Here is a 14,238-nt window from a genome sequence, read left to right as displayed (position 1 = left end):
GCAACGCCGGTGCGAACCCGGGAGCGCCCCGATGTGTGCTCCAAGGTGCGGCGTGCACGAAGTCGGACCCCGGTTTGCCCCGGGTGCGCACCTCGCGTGCACCTTGGTGCGCACACCTTGGCTGGGTTGCGCGGCCTGGTGGGCACCATGGTGCGCACCAAGGAGCGCTCCGAAGTGTGCTCCAAGGTGCGGCGTGCACGAAGTCGGAGCCCGGTTTGCCCCGGGTACGCACCTCGCGTGCACCTTCGCCGGGGTGGGCACCTCGGCTGGGTTGCGCGCCCTGGTGCGCACCAAGGAGCGCTCCGAAGTGTGCTCCAAGGTGCGGCGTGCACGAAGTCGGAGCCCGGTTTGCCCCGGGTGCGCACCTTCGCCGCGGTGCGCACCATGGCGTGCACGAAGTCGGAGCCCGGTTTGCCCCGGGTGCGCACCTCGCGTGCACCTTCGGCGGGGTTGCGCGCCCTGGTGGGCACCATGGTGCGCACCAAGGAGCGCTCCGAAGTGTGCTCCAAGGTGCGGCGTGCACGAAGTCGGAGCCCGGTTTGCCCCGGGTGCGCACCTCGCGTGCACCTTCGGCGGGGTTGCGCGCCCTGGTGGGCACCATGGTGCGCACCAAGGAGCGCTCCGAAGTGTGCTCCAAGGTGCGGCGTGCACGAAGTCGGAGCCCGGTTTGCCCCGGGTGCGCACCTCGCGTGCACCTTCGCCGCGGTGGGCACCATGGCGTGCACGAAGTCGGAGCCCGGTTTGCCCCGGGTGCGCACCTCGCGTGCACCTTCGCCGGGGTGGGCACCTCGGCTGGGTTGCGCGCCCTGGTGCGCACCAAGGAGCGCTCCGAAGTGTGCTCCAAGGTGCGGCGTGCACGAAGTCGGAGCCCGGTTTGCCCCGGGTGCGCACCTCGCGTGCACCTTCGCCAGGGTGGGCACCTCGGTGCGCACACCTTCTCAATGTTTTCTTGCCTTTTCTGGAAATTGGTGAAGGCAGCGCATCAAAGGTGCGCACCTCGGTGTGCTCCGAGGTGCGAACCCGAGAGCGCTCCGAGGTGCCCACGAAGTCGAAAGTCGGGTTAATTGCATTGTTTTCCCCGGGTGCGCTCCGAGGTGCGCAACATCGGCGCGCACCAAGGAGGGCTCCGAAGTGTGCTCCAAGGTGCGCACGATGGCGTGCACCTCTGGTGCGCACGATTCGGAGCTCGGTTTGACCGGGGTGCGCACACCTTGGCTGGGTTGCGCACCTTTTGTGCGCTCCAAGGTGCGCACGAAGTCGGAGCTCGGTTTGCCCCGGGTGCGCACCTTCGCCAGGGTGCGCACCTTGATGCGCACGCCTTGGCTGGGCTGCGCACCTTGGTGGGCGCCATGGTGCGCACCTTTCGTGCGCTCCAAGGTGCGCACGAAGTCGGAGCTCGGTTTGCCCCGGGTGCGCACCTTGGTGGGCGCCATGGTGCACTCCGAGGTGCCCAAGATTGGTGCGCACCAAGGAGCGCTCCGAAGTGCGCTCCAAGGTGCGCGCGAAGTCGAAAGTTGGGTTAATTGTCCGGTTTGCCTCGGGTGCGCACCTTGCGTGCACCTTCGCCAGGGTGGGCGCCTTGGTGCGCACACCTTGGCTGGGCTGCGCACACCTTGGCACCCGCGTTTCCTTCATTTTAAATTTTTTTTTTTTACAATCTCTCAAGTGGGAAATTCTATAATCTCAACTTTTTTTGCCTTTTCAGGAAACTTTTGAATGGAGCGCATCATTGGTGCGCTCCGAAGTGTGCTCCAAAGCTCTCTCCAGCTGCGTGCACCTGCCCCGGCCGCGCACCCGGCCCCGCCCAGCTTCGCTCACCTGTCCCGGGCGTCTGGTGCGGAACCTTAGAGTAAGAAACATCACCGTGCACCTTGGCCAACGTGCGCGACTCGACCGAGCGCGCACTGGCCGAGGTGCACACCGATTTCACCTGGGTGCGCGCGCAGCACCTCGGGCGCACCGGGGTGCGCGCACAACGCCCGGGTTGCACCGTGGCCTGTGTGCTCGGGGTGCCTCGGGTGCGCGCTCGGTGTCGCCCCCGCGCTGCGCGGTAGTGCGGGCAGCGCACCCCGGCCCGGCCCGGCCCCGACGAGAACGCAAACGGGCAAAAGGTTTATTCAAATAGCATTGCGACGCCCGGCGAAAAACTAAAAAAGGGTGCAACACCGGGACTTCCCGGGAGGTCACCCATCCCAGTACTACTCCGGCCCAAGCGCGCTTAACTGCGGAGTTCTGATGGGATCCGGTGCACTAATGCTGGTATGATCGCACCCGTTATGAGCTTGTCGCAGTGTGTACTTAGCAAACCGCGACCCACGTGCGAATCCACCCCGGCCACCCACCCCCGTCGAGGTGCACACCCTCCCTCGCGAAGTGCGCCCCGTTCGCCAAGTGTGAGCCCTGCCCGGGTGCGCGCACCTTGCTAGGGCGTCGGGTGTGCACCCGGCCCGGCCTACGTGCGTGCACCTGGAGGGGGCGTCGTGTGCGTGCAGTGTCCCGTCTGCAACGCGGTGCCCACACACCACCTCGGGCGCAACGACCTGCGCTCACATGTGGGCCGAGTGCACCTTGGTGCATGTTCGGGGCGCCTCGGGTGCACGCTCGATCTTGCCCCGGTGCACCAAGGCGCTCGGTTTGCCCCGGGTGCGCACTTGGTGCAAGGTGGGCACCCAAAATAGGGATCAAGCACCAAAACACAAGTTTCGGGATGCAAAATGGGACCCAAGGACCACAAATGCGTTCCAAGACCCATGATGGGTCCACGAGAACAAAAATGTGTTCCGAGACTTAATAAACAAATATTGGGTTTTAGGAGAAGAAACATGCTCTGATGCCCAAAACGAGAATCGACCCCGAAAAGGCCACAGGCCAAAAGTGGGATGCGAGACAAAAAAAAATGGGACCCGAGGACCAAAATTGGGTTCCCAGGTCGAAGACAGGGCAACCGGACAAGAAACGACCTCTAAGGCTCGAAATGAGTCCCGACGACTAAAACTTGACAAGAAGCACCCATCAGGCACCCAACTCGACACCCATGGGATGCCGACCCACCCGGGCTTCCACCTAGCACACCTTGGCACCCACCCACCCTCGCACCCAACCTCGCACCCAACTTAGCACCTTTGAACCCACATTGGCACTCACCCTGACCCTGGCACCTTGGAACCCACATTGGCACTCACCTTGACCCTGGCACCCACCTTTGCACTCACCTTGGGACCCACCCTGGCTCCCACCTCGGCACCCACCCAGACACCCACCTTGGTTCCTTGGCACCCACCTTGGATCCTTGGCACCCACCCCGACACCCACCTTGGCACGCAACTTGGCTACTTGCCACCCACCTTGGCTCCTTGACGCCCACCCCGACAACCACCCCGTGACCTACCCTGGCTAGGGTTGGTGCACACCCACCCTGGTGCCCACCTTGGCACCCACCCTATGACCCACCTTGGCACGCACCTTAGTACCCACCCCGTTACCCACCCTAGGACCCACCCCGTGACCCACCTTGGCCAGGGTGGGTGCACCCACCCTGGTGCCCACCTTGGCACCCACCCATCCTAGCACCCAGCCTGTGACCGGGCTTGGAACCCAACCTTGCACCCGCACCCGTCTTGGCCAGTGTGGGTGCGCACCCATCCTGGCACCCACGTTGTGACACACCCTTTAACCCACGCACCCTAGCACCCACGTTGGCACCCACCTTGGAACCCAACCTAGCAACTTGGCACCCACCCCGTGACCCACCTTGGCATCCACCATAGCAGTCGCCGACTTGGCACCCACCTCGGCACCCACCTTGACACTTGTGGACCCACCTTGCCACTCACCCTAGCATCGACCCATCCTAGCACCCACCCTGGCACCTTTGCACCCTAGCACTCACCCATCCTAGCACCTAACCTGTGACCCACCTTGACACTCACCCTCGCACCCACCTTGGAACCCAACCTAGCACCCACCCACCCTGACACCAACCCTAGCACCTACCCACCCTTGCACCCACCCTGTGACCCATCTTGGCACCCACCCATCCTACCACTCAACCTATCACCCACCTTCTCACCCACCTTGGCATCCACCTTAGCACCCACCCACACTGGCACCTTGGCACCCACCTCGGGCAAGGTGGGTGCACACCCACCCTGGCACCCAATTTAGAACCCACCGAGCATGTTACCCACCTTGGCACCCACATTGCAGCCCACCCTAGTACCCACCCTATGACCCACATTGGCATCCACACCCTAGCACCCAGGCACCTCGACACCCGCCTTGACACCCACCCTAGCACTGAACCTGTGACCCACCTTGGAACTCACCCTAGAACCCACCCACCCTGTGAACCACCTTGGCATCCACCTTAGCACCCACCCACCTTGGCACCCACTCTAGCACTCACCCATCCTAACACCCAACTTGTTACCCACCTTGGCACCCGCCCTCGCGTCCACCTTGAAACCCACCCTAGCACCCACCCACGCAGGAGCCCACCTTGGCACCCAACCTAACACCCACGCATCCTGGCACCCAACTTGTGACCCACCTTGGAACCCACCCTAGTACCCACCTTTGAACCCACTATATCACCAACCCACCTTGGCACCCACCCTATGACCCTCTTTGGAATCCACCCTAGCACGCACCCACCCTGGCACCCACCATGGAGCGCACCCTAGCACCCACCCACCTCGGCACGCACCTCAACACCCACCTTGGTGTGCGCACTGCGCCAACCTCTCAAAGACCCTATGTGGTGCGCTCCAAAGTGTACACCTTTGGTGCGCTCCAAGGTGCGCACCTTTGGTGCACACCGAGGTGCACACCAAAGTGTGCACCGAGGTGAGCACCAAAGTGCACTCCAGGGTGCACACCAAGGCGTGCACCTTTGGTGCGGTCAATGCAAACGCGAATTCGGAAGTTGGGGTCGATGTCCTAATCGCTGCTGCAGACTACACGTATGAGAATCGGACAAATAGCTTTATATAGGGGAGGTGTTGCGTTTGATGGGTCGACTCCCCTGGTTGTGTGCACTGCACCAACTTCAAAGACCCTGTCTTGTTTAAGAAGTCAAAAGTTGGGGTGGATGTCCTAATCATTGCTGCAGTCTACGCATGTATGAGAATCAGACAAATAGCTTATATAGGGGAGGTGTTGCATTCGGTGGGTTGACTCCCCTGGTTGTGCGCACTGCGCCAACCTCAAAGACCCCGCATAGCAGAAGAAGTCGGAAGTCGGATTTTGGTGAGCACCAAGGCGTGCACCTTTGGTGCGGTCAACGCAGACGAATTCAGAAGTTGGGGTGGATGTCCTAATCGTTGTTGCAGGCTACACATGTATGAGAATCAGACAAATAGCTTATATAGGGGAGGTGTTGGGTTTGATGGGTCAACTCCCTTGGTTGTGCGCATTACGCCAACCTCAAAGACCTTGTTTTCGTTAAGAAGTCAAAAGTTGGGGTCAATGTCCTAATGGCTCCTGCAGGCTACACATGTATGAGAATCGGACAAATAGCTTATATAGGGGAGGTGTTGGGTTTGATGGGTCGACTCCCCTGGTTGTGCGCATTACGTCAACCTCAAAGACCTTGTTTTCGTTAAGAAGTCAAAAGTTGGGGTCGATGTCCTAATTGCTCCTGTAGACTACACATGTATGAGAATCAGACAAATAGCTTATATAGGGGAGGTGTTGGGTTTGATGGGTTGACTCCCCTAGTTGTTCGCATTACACCAACCTCAAAGACCTTGTTTTCGTTTAGAAGCCGAAAGTTGGGGTCGATGTCCTAATTGCTCCTGCAGGCTACGCATGTATGAGAATCAGACAAATAGCTTATATAGGGGAGGTGTTGGGTTTGATGGGTCGACTCCCCTGGTTGTGCGCATTGCGCCAACCTCAAAGACCCTGCATTGCGGATGAAGTCGAAAGTCAGAGTTTGGTGTGCTACAAGGTGTGGTCGAAGGTGCTCACCTAGGTGTGCACCTTTGGAGCACAGGAAAAGTGCCCTCCAAAAGTGCGCACCTTTGGAGTGCACAAAAGTGCCCTCCAAAAGTGCGCACCTTTGGAGCGCAGAAAAGTGCCCTCCAAAAAGTGCCCTCCAAAAGTGCGCACCTTTGGAGCGCAGAAAAGTGCCCTCCAAAAAGTGCCCTCCAAAAGTGCGCACCTTTGGAGCGCAGAAAAGTGCCCTCCAAAAAGTGCCCTCCAAAAGTGCGCACCTTTGGAGCGCAGAAAAGTGCCCTCCAAAAAGTGCCCTCCAAAAGTGCGCACCTTTGGAGCGCAGAAAAGTGCCCTCCAAAAAGTGCCCTCCAAAAGTGCGCACCTTTGGAGCGCAGAAAAGTGCCCTCCAAAAAGTGCCCTCCAAAAGTGCGCACCTTTGGAGCGCAGAAAAGTGCCCTCCAAAAAGTGCCCTCCAAAAGTGCGCACCTTTGGAGCGCAGAAAAGTGCCCTCCAAAAAGTGCCCTCCAAAAGTGCGCACCTTTGGAGCGCAGAAAAGTGCCCTCCAAAAAGTGCCCTCCAAAAGTGCGCACCTTTGGAGCGCAGAAAAGTGCCCTCCAAAAAGTGCCCTCCAAAAGTGCGCACCTTTGGAGCGCAGAAAAGTGCCCTCCAAAAGTGCGCACTTTTGGTGCGCACCAAGGCGCTGGTTCGGTCGTTGCAGGCGAGTTCGGAAGTTGGGGTCGATGTCCTGAGCGGAGGTGCAAACTACACAGGTGTCGGAATCGGACAAATAGCTTATATAGGGGAGGTGTATGCTTCGATGGGTCGACTCCCCAGGTTGAGCGCACCGCGCCAACCTCAAAGACCCTACGGTATGGATGAAGTCGGAAGTTGGGTCCGATGACCGATTCGATTAGTAGGTATGCTCATGAGGTCGGAATTTGGGTCCGATGACCTGCCATGTGCAGGAAGGCGAATGTTGACACTGTGCGTTGCAAGGTGCACACCAAGGCGCTGGTGCGGTCTTTTTAGTCGAGTTCGGAAGTTGGGGTCGATGTCCTGATCGGAGGTGCAAGCTACACAGGTGTGGGAATCGGACAAATAGCTTATATAGGGGAGGTGTATGCTTCGTTGGGTCGACTCCCCGGGTTGAGCGCACCGCGCCAACCTCAAAGACCCTACGGTATGGATGAAGTCGGAAGTTGGGTCCGATGACCGATTCGATATGTAGGCATACTCGCGAGGTCGGAATTTGGGTCCGATGACCTGCCACGTGCAGGAAGGCGAATGTTGGCACTGTGCGTTGCAAGGTGCGCACCAAGGCGCTGGTTCGGTCGTTGGAGGCGAGTTCGGAAGTTGGGGTCGATGTCTTGATCGGAGGTGCAAACTACACAGGTGTGGGAATCGGACAAATAGCTTATATAGGGGAGGTGTATGCTTCGTTGGGTCGACTCCCCGGGTTGAGCGCACCGCGCCAACCTCAAAGACCCTACGGTATGGATGAAGTCGGAAGTTGGGTCCGATGACCGATTCGATATGTAGGCATACTCGCGAGGTCGGAATTTGGGTCCGATGACCTGCCATGTGCAGGAAGGCGAATGTTGGGACTGTGCGTCGCAAGGTGCGCACCAAGGCGCTGGTGCCGTCGTTGCAGTCGAGTTCGGAAGTTGGGGTCGATGTCCTGGTCAGAGGTGCAAACTACACAGGTGTGGGAATCGGACAAATAGCTTATATAGGGGAGGTGTATGCTTCGATGGGTCGACTCCCTGGGTTGAGCGCACCGCGCCAACCTCAAAGACCCTACAGTATGGATGAAGTCGGAAGTTGGGTCCGATGACCGATTCGATACGTAGGCATATTGGCGAGGTCTGAATTTGTGTCCGATGACCTGCCATGCGCAGGAAGGCGGAATTTGGGTCCGATGACCGAGTTGATGGCGTGCCATGCGCAGAAAGGCGGAATTTGGGTCCGATGACCGAGTTGATGTTGATGGCCCGCCATGCACAGGAAGGCGGAATTTGGGTCCGATGACCGATTTGAAGGCGTGCCATACGCAAAAAGGCGGAGTTTGGGTCCGATGACCGAGTTGATATTGATGGCCCGCCATGCGCAGGAAGGCGGAATTTGGGTCCGATGACCTGACATACGCATGGAGTCCGACTCGGGGGCCGATGTTCGATTCGATGACTTGCATTGTGGGTAAAGTCGGAAGTTGTGGTCTTTGACCCGATTCGATGACCAGACTTCGGCTGCTTGAGAATCGGACAAATAACTTATATAGGGGAGGTAGTGTTCTCGAGCATCCTCCCCCCGTGCCCGTTTATGTCGATTGATGCTGGTGCTCGACTGGTTGGAGCGCTCGGATGCAAAAATCTTGCACCAGGATTTATCGATTGTGATGGACACGGCAAGTCTCCTGATTGCTATGCAGGAGCTCATCGTGAATCTCTATGCGGCCTTGGTATGGACTCGACCTGCGGAATGGTTCGGCAATGGTAGTCGCTCCAACACGTCCTTGCAATGGCCACAGAGGTGATTCGACTAGAGCTCCAGTCTAGCTTTTGGGTTGCTTGGCGGACTGGTATAGCCGCGATCGAGTTCCGGCCATGAACGTTTTAGATAGCTCTTGGGCTTTCTGGGACGGAAGTCGGAAGTTTGGGCTGTTGTCCGATTTGATGACCATTCTTCGGATGTGTGAGAATCGGACAAATAACTTATATAGGGGACTGTGTTGTCTCACGCAGCCCCCTCCGTGCCCCTCTATCTCGACCGATGTTGGTGCTTGAAAGGGTTGGGATCGCTCGGATTTATAAACGTGCACCACCATTTGTCGAGTGTGAGGGACGCGGCAGGTCTCCTAAATGCTATGCGGGCGCTCTCTGAGAATCTCTATCCGGCCTCGACACAGACTAGTCTTGCTGAATGGTTTGGCACTGGTAGTCGATCCAACACGTCGTTGTTGTGGCCGCCTAGGCGATTCGATTCGAGCCCCCGTCTAGCTTTTGGGTTGCTTGGCGGATTTTGCCCTATCCGCAAGTGAGCTCGGTCCCTAAACGTTCGAGAAACCCGATTGCTATGCGCCGACTCTCTTTCTTGCGAGCCTCCATCTAGCTTTTGGGTCTCTACGGAACGGAAGTCGGAATCTGGGACCGTTGTTTGATTCGACGAGGCAGACTACGGTTGTGCGAGAATCGGACAAATAACTTATATAGGGGAGGTGTTGACTGGAGCATTCTCCCCCGTGCCCCTCTAACTCGACCAATGCTGGCGCTCGAACGGTGGTAGCGCTCGGATTTTCATTGAGCGCCAGCATTGGTCGATTTAGAGGGGCATGCGAGATTCCCGAATGCTATGCGAGGGCTCTAACGGAAATGTCTATTGGTTTCGGTATGGATGCAATTGCGAGTGGTTCGGCAAAGGTAGTCGTTCCGATGCGTCCATGTCGTGGCCAAATCGATAATTCGATTTGAGCCCTCGTATAGCATTTGGGTCTCTCGATGTGATTCCGCATTCCAGTCCCTTTGGGCACTGCTTGAGCCGCATCCCAGGGGGTTCCCTTCCCAATAATCTGCCTCGCAACCCGATTGCTATGCGGTGAGGCTCCTCGGCCGCCTCGGAACTATCTGTGTATCAGACGCATCGCGGGATAAGGGGTTGGCAACGGTAGTCGCCCCAAGCGCGTCCGATGCTTGGACCATTCCGAGGCGGCCCTGAAGCCTCTTCCGTCTAGCCGTTGGGTCCTTCTCGCCGCATCCCTCGCCTCGCACCCCGATTGCTATGCGGTGAGGCTCCTCGGCCGCCTCGGAACTATCTGTGTATCGGACGCGTCGCGGGATAAGGGGTTGTCACTGGTAGTCGCCCCAAGCGCGTCCGATGCTTGGACCATTCCGAGGCGGCCCTGAAGCCTCTTCCGTCTAGCCGTTGGGTCCTTCTCGCCGCATCCCTCGCCTCGCACCCCGATTGCTATGCGGTGAGGCTCCTCGGCCGCCTCGGAACTATCTGTGTATCGGACGCGTCGCGGGATAAGGGGTTGTCATTGGTAGTCGCCCCAAGCGCGTCCGATGCTTGGACCATTCCGAGGCGGCCCTGAAGCCTCTTCCGTCTAGCCGTTGGGTCCTTCTCGCCGCATCCCTCGCCTCGCACCCCGATTGCTATGCGGTGAGGCTCCTCGGCCGCCTCGGAACTATCTGTGTATCGGACGCGTCGCGGGATAAGGGGTTGTCACTGGTAGTCGCCCCAAGCGCGTCCGATGCTTGGACCATTCCGAGGCGGCCCTGAAGCCTCTTCCGTCTAGCCGTTGGGTCCTTCTCGCCGCATCCCTCGCCTCGCACCCCGATTGCTATGCGGTGAGGCTCCTCGGCCGCCTCGGAACTATCTGTGTATCGGACGCGTCGCGGGATAAGGGGTTGTCACTGGTAGTCGCCCCAAGCGCGTTCGATGCTTGGACCATTCCGAGGCGGCCCTGAAGCCTCTTCCGTCTAGCCGTTGGGTCCTTCTCGCCGCATCCCTCGCCTCGCACCCCGATTGCTATGCGGTGAGGCTCCTCGGCCGCCTTGGAACTATCTGTGTATCGGACGCGTCGCGGGATAAGGGGTTGTCACTGGTAGTCGCCCCAAGCGCGTCCGATGCTTGGACCATTCCGAGGCGGACCCGAAGCCTCTTCCGTCTAGCCGTTGGGTCCTTCTCGCCGCATCCTTCGCCTCGCACCCCGATTGCTATGCGGTGAGGCTCCTCGGCCGCCTCGGAACTATCTGTGTATCGGACGCGTCGCGGGATAAGGGGTTGTCACTGGTAGTCGCCCCAAGCGCGTCCGATGCTTGGACCATTCCGAGGCGGACCCGAAGCCTCTTCCGTCTAGCCGTTGGGTCCTTCTCGCCGCATCCCTCGCCTCGCACCCCGATTGCTATGCGGTGAGGCTCCTCGGCCGCCTTGGAACTATCTGTGTATCGGACGCGTCGCGGGATAAGGGGTTGTCACTGGTAGTCGCCCCAAGCGCGTCCGATGCTTGGACCATTCCGAGGCGGACCCGAAGCCTCTTCCGTCTAGCCGTTGGGTCCTTCTCGCCGCATCCCTCGCCTCGCACCCCGATTGCTATGCGGTGAGGCTCCTCGGCCGCCTTGGAACTATCTGTGTATCGGACGCGTCGCGGGATAAGGGGTTGTCACTGGTAGTCGCCCCAAGCGCGTCCGATGCTTGGACCATTCCGAGGCGGACCCGAAGCCTCTTCCGTCTAGCCGTTGGGTCCTTCTCGCCGCATCCCTCGCCTCGCACCCCGATTGCTATGCGGTGAGGCTCCTCGGCCGCCTTGGAACTATCTGTGTATCGGACGCGTCGCGGGATAAGGGGTTGTCACTGGTAGTCGCCCCAAGCGCGTCCGATGCTTGGACCATTCCGAGGCGGCCCCGAAGCCTCTTCCGTCTAGCCGTTGGGTCCTTCTCGCCGCATCCCTCGCCTCGCACCCCGATTGCTATGCGGTGAGGCTCCTCGGCCGCCTTGGAACTATCTGTGTATCGGACGCGTCGCGGGATAAGGGGTTGTCACTGGTAGTCGCCCCAAGCGCGTCCGATGCTTGGACCATTCCGAGGCGGCCCCGAAGCCTCTTCCGTGTAGCCGTTGGGTCCTTCTCGCCGCATCCCTCGCCTCGCACCCCGATTGCTATGCGGTGAGGCTCCTCGGCCGCCTTGGAACTATCTGTGTATCGGACGCGTCGCGGGATAAGGGGTTGTCACTGGTAGTCGCCCCAAGCGCGTCCGATGCTTGGACCATTCCGAGGCGGACCTGAAGCCTCTTCCCTCTAGCCGTTGGGGCTTTCTCGCCGCATCCCTCGCCTCGCACCCTGATTGCTATGCTGTGAGGCTCCTCGGCCGCCTTGGAACTATCTGTGTATCGGACGCATCGCGGGATAAGGGGTTGGCAGTGGTAGTCGCCCCAAGCGCATCCGATGCTTGGACCATTCCGAGGCGGCCCTGCAGCCTCTTCCGTCTAGCCGTTGGGGCCATCTCGCCGCATCCCCCACCTCGCACCACGATTGCTATGCGGTGAGGCTCCTTGGCCGCCTCGGAACTATCTGTGTATCGGACGCATCGCGGGATAAGGGGTTGTCACTGGTAGTCGCCCCAAGCGCGTCCGATGCTTGGACTATTCCGAGGCGGCCCTGCAGCCTCTTCCGTCTAGCCGTTGGGGCCATCTCGCTGCATCCCCCACCTCCTCGGCCGCCTCGGAACTATCTGTGTATCGGACGCATCGCGGGATAAGGGGTTGGCAGTGGTAGTCGCCCCAAGCGCGTCCGATGCTTGGACTATTCCGAGGCAGCCCTGCAGCCTCTTCCGTCTAGCCTTTGGGGCCATCTCGCCGCATCCCTCGCCTCGCACCCCGATTGCTATGCGGTGAGGCTCCTCGGCCGCCTGGGAACTATCTTCGTATCGGACGCATCGCGGGATAAGGGGTTGTCACTGGTAGTCGCCCCAAGCGCGTCCGATGCTTGGACTATTCCGAGGCGGCCCTGTGGCCTCTTCCGTCTAGCCGTTGGGGCCATCTCGCCGCATCCCCCACCTCGCACCCCGATTGCTATGCGGTGAGGCTCTTCGGCCGCCTTGGAACTATCTTCGTATCGGACGCATCGCGGGATAAGGGGTTGTCACTGGTAGTGGCCCCAAGCGCGTCCGATGCTTGGACTATTCCGAGGCGGCCCTGCAGCCTCTTCCGTCTAGCCGTTGGGGCCATCTCGCCGCATCCCCCACCTCGCACCCCGATTGCTATGCGGTGAGGCTCCTCGGCCGCCTTGGAACTATCTTCGTATCGGACGCATCGCGGGATAAGGGGTTGTCACTGGTAGTCGCCCCAAGCGCGTCCGATGCTTGGACTATTCCGACGCGGCCCTGTGGCCTCTTCCGTCTAGCCGTTGGGGCCATCTCGCCGCATCCCCCACCTCGCACCCCGATTGCTATGCGGTGAGGCTCCTCGGCCGCCTTGGAACCATCTTCGTATCGGACGCATCGCGGGATAGGGGGCTGTCACTGGTAGTCGCCCCAAGCGTGTCCGATGCTTGGACCATTCCTAGGCGGCCCTGAAGCCTCTTCCGTCTAGCCGTTGGGGCCTTCCCGCCCCATCCCTCGCCTCGCACCCCCGATTGCTATGCGGTGAGGCTCCTCGGCCGCCTTGGAACCATCTGTGTATCGGACGCATCGCGGGATAAGGGGTTGGCACTGGCAGTCGCCCCAAGCGCGTCCGATGCTTGGACCATTCCGAGGTGGCCCTGAAGCCTCTTCCGTCTAGCCGTTGGGGCCTTCCCGCCCCATCCCTCGCCTCGCACCCCGATTGATATGCGGTGAGGCTCCTCGGCCGCCTTGGAACTATCTGTGTATCGGACGCATCGCGGGATAAGGGGTTGGCACTGGTAGTCGTCCCAATCGCATCCGATGCTTGGACCATTCCGAGGCGGCCCTGCAGCCTCTTCCGTTTAGCCGTCGGGGCCTTCCCGCCGCATCCCTCGCCTCGCATCCCGATTCCTATGCGGTGAGTCTTCTCGGCCGCCGCGGAACTATACCTGTTATTGCTACTGCATCCTTCGGCTGGTAACCTCCTCTGCCGCCTTGGAACGTTCTCTTTGTCGGACGCGTCGCGGGATAAGGGGTTGGCACTGGTAGTCGCCCCAAGCGCGCCCGATGCATAGACCGCTCCGAGTCGACCTTGCTTTCAGCCTCTCACATGCATAGACCTCTCTGAGTCGACCCTGCAGCCTCTCACGTTTAGCCTTTGGAATCTCGCCTCACAACATGATTGCTATCCTTGATGCATCCCTTGCCTCGAGCCCTGATTGCTTTCTTGGCTGCATCCCTCCTCTCCTCACAGCCCGGTTGTCATCACTGCTTCATCCGTCGCTTCATGCATTCTGGCTGCTGGGCCCTTCCCACCGCACACCTCGATTGCTATCTCTTCTGCATCACACACCCCGATTGCTATCTCTGCTACATCCCTCGGCTCTCACTTCTGCATCCTTCGCCTCACACCTCGATTGCTATCAATGCTGCATCCGTAACCTCACACCCCGATTGCTATGCGGGGAGGCTCCTTGGCCGCCTTGGAAATTTCTGTGTGTCGGACGCACCGCGGGATAAGGGGTTGGCACTGGTAGTCGCCCCAAGTGCGCCCGATTCTTAGACCGCTTCGAGGTGACCTCGTAGCCTCTTTCGTCCAGGCTTCCTGCCTTCAACGCCCTTTTTACACCTCGATTGCTATGCGCGGGCTCGTTGGCGTCTATCACCTCTCTGCGAAGAGTGGCACGATGATTGTTGGGGTAAATCG

The 14,238-nt window shown here is 59.7% G+C and overlaps 1 non-coding gene across 1 annotated transcript; it reads right to left on the bottom strand.

Moving 5' to 3' along the window:
* Positions 1-2,154: 2,154 nt before the first annotated feature.
* On the bottom strand, positions 2,155-2,273 carry LOC131867578 (5S ribosomal RNA). Its single transcript, XR_009366130.1, has one exon. It is a non-coding gene; the product is annotated as a 5S ribosomal RNA (ribosomal RNA).
* Positions 2,274-14,238: the final 11,965 nt, after the last annotated feature.

The sequence above is a fragment of the Cryptomeria japonica genome, unplaced genomic scaffold (genome assembly GCF_030272615.1).
Source record: "Cryptomeria japonica unplaced genomic scaffold, Sugi_1.0 HiC_scaffold_175, whole genome shotgun sequence".
NCBI classification, from domain to species: domain Eukaryota; kingdom Viridiplantae; phylum Streptophyta; class Pinopsida; order Cupressales; family Cupressaceae; genus Cryptomeria; species Cryptomeria japonica.
The sequence above is the reverse complement of the archived record's forward strand: the minus strand, read 5'-3'. Positions and strand labels throughout refer to the sequence as shown.